This window comes from Osmia lignaria, unplaced genomic scaffold, assembly GCF_051020975.1.
Source record: "Osmia lignaria lignaria isolate PbOS001 unplaced genomic scaffold, iyOsmLign1 scaffold0047, whole genome shotgun sequence".
In the NCBI taxonomy this organism is placed as follows: Eukaryota; Metazoa; Arthropoda; class Insecta; order Hymenoptera; family Megachilidae; genus Osmia; species Osmia lignaria.
The window spans coordinates 42,501-45,000 of NW_027478188.1; the positions used below are offsets into that span (position 1 = coordinate 42,501).

General features: G+C 50.2%; 1 pseudogene; it reads right to left on the minus strand.

The window, feature by feature from the left end:
- LOC143307215 (large subunit ribosomal RNA) overlaps positions 1 to 2,500 on the minus strand; it is a 7,548-nt pseudogene that overhangs the window by 3,241 nt on the left and 1,807 nt on the right.

Genomic DNA, 2,500 nt, shown 5'->3' on the forward strand with positions numbered 1-2,500 from the left:
GCTTTCTGCCTTTTATCAAGGTCAACAAGTCGCATTAGGCGCCTAGCCAGTACTTTGTGGTAGGTCCTGGTTATTACGGAGGACACCGTAATCGGCCTATAATCTCCAGGTTCTGAAGCGCCATCCTTTTTTGGAATCAAGGTGGTTTTCGATTCCAGTAAATGTTTGGGCAATTTGCCACATAACATAAACAAATTGAATATTCTTGTTAAAATTTGGATGGGCATAGCCTTTAGCTGGCGGGCTGAAAGCCCATCTGGACCTGGAGAAGAAGTCATTTCAGGATATGCTTGCTTGACTTCATATGATTCTATAGGTGCCCACAGTGCATTTATTTCTTGTGCCTTGTTGTTTACACCTGGCGACTGGTCGCCCCCACCAGTCATAACCGCTTGCCAAAACGGCACCATTACGTCCTTAGCCGGTGTTAATTCGGACGTTTTATCTTTTAAGATTTTGCGGAGACAGTTGCATGGGTTCTTTTTCCATGCCCGTTGTGTTTGCGCATACTCTTTACGCCTTGCGCGTCTCCTTGTAAGGGCTTTATCTGGTTTGTTTACCAGGTTCGGTTTCCCTTGTTTGGATGTTATTGGGAAAACTTTTAGCAGATAGATCTCAAGTTCGCCAGAGATCTTATCTAAGTCCCAATTTGAGACGTTACTACATATCCGACTCAATTCGTTTGCATGGAATTCTGTGCCCCTCAGAGGTTCCGTACTAGCAAACAGATCATTCAGCTTCGCTGCTAAAGCATTATAATCAGATTCTACCTGTTGGTTTGGTAGATCACTGTTGCCATTGTCTGTAACATTTTCATTTTCCTGTTCCATCTCTTGTATGAATTGTTGCACCATGTTTTTATGTCGCTGGTAACGCCTTTGCCCTTTGATGGATTCAAGGGTTCGATTAGGAAAATAAGGTGCAAGTGCCTGGTTTATGAACCTTTCGCCATTAATAGTGAGGTGCGCTTCCTGCCGTGCCAGGAGCGCTGATTCCTCTGCACTCCACGGTGCTTTCTTGTTAATAATCGACTGAGCGTGTTGCTCATCGTACCAGTTCTTGTGAGCTTTTTGCTCATGTACTCCTCTCCCCCTAGAGGTCGTGAATGTTCGGTCACAGCCTTGCATTCTGCAATGGTAGGTTTCGGCCGAATCAAGTACAGTTTGGCTGGATTGAGTAGTCGGGCCGGACGAGCCTGAGGGCCCGCCAGCAGTATCGTTTATTTCATCCGAGGCTTGTTTACTGTATTCTGGGCCGACAAAATACGGCCGAGCGGGCTGGCAACCCTACAAGGCCGGTGTTTCGCAGAGGCAGCACTTCGCTTCTCCCAACCCTCCATCAAGAAGGGAAGAGATACTGGTGGCGGGAACCATCGAAAAGGTGGCTGCTTGCTTAACTACGACTTGTAGGACTGATCTCGGATACTAGGGCAAAGCCCCGACACCTCAAACGACCGCCTACGGGGGCCTGCATCGAGAAAGGGAGACCCAATCTCCTAAGACCTTGCGCGAAATTAAGAGAGTCATAGTTACTCCCGCCGTTTACCCGCGCTTTTTTGAATTTCTTCACGTTGACATTCAGAGCACTGGGCAGAAATCACATTGCGTCATCACCCGTGAGGGCCATCGCAATGCTTTGTTTTAATTAGACAGTCGGATTCCCCTAGTCCGTGCCAGTTCTGAGCTAAGCGTTGAATGGCGGCCGAAGAAGCGACCACGACGGCGTTAACCGCCACGGAAGCCTCGCAGCAAGGAAGATCCGCGGGAGGCCAAGGCACGGGACCGAGCTCGGATCCCGGGACGCGACCGAAGTCGCCAACCGTTCACCTCGCCCAGGCCCGGCACGTCAGCCAGACCCGCTTCCCGACCAAGCCCGACACGCCCCGCTCCTCAGAGCCAATCCTTATTCCGAAGTTACGGATCCAATTTGCCGACTTCCCTTACCTACATTAATCTATCGACTAGAGGCTCTTCACCTTGGAGACCTGCTGCGGATATGGGTACGAACCGGCGCGACACCTCCACGTGGCCCTCTCCTGGATTTTCAAGGTCCGAGGGGAAGATCCAGACACCGCCGCAACTGCGGTGCTCTTCGCGTTCCAAACCCTATCTCCCTGCTAGAGGTTTCCAGGGAACTCGAACGCTTATACAGAAAAGAAAACTCTTCCCAGATCTCCCGACGGCGTCTCCAGGTCATTTTGGGTTACCCCGACGAACACTCTTACGAGGGCCCGAATGGTATGCGGTTCCGCTGCCGGGTTCCGGAATAGGAACCGGATTCCCTTTCGCCCAATGGGTGTGCATCTCTGCAACTACTTCTTATAAATTCGATTTAGCCATATTTAACAGTTTTGTTGTTGCTTTTTAACTGAGAGCTTTAGGACACCTCATTTACATAGGATTTCTCTTAGGGCTTAGGATCGACTGACTCGTGTGCAACGGCTGTTCACACGAAACCCTTCTCCACGTCAGTCCTCCAGGGCCTCGCTGGAGTATTTGCT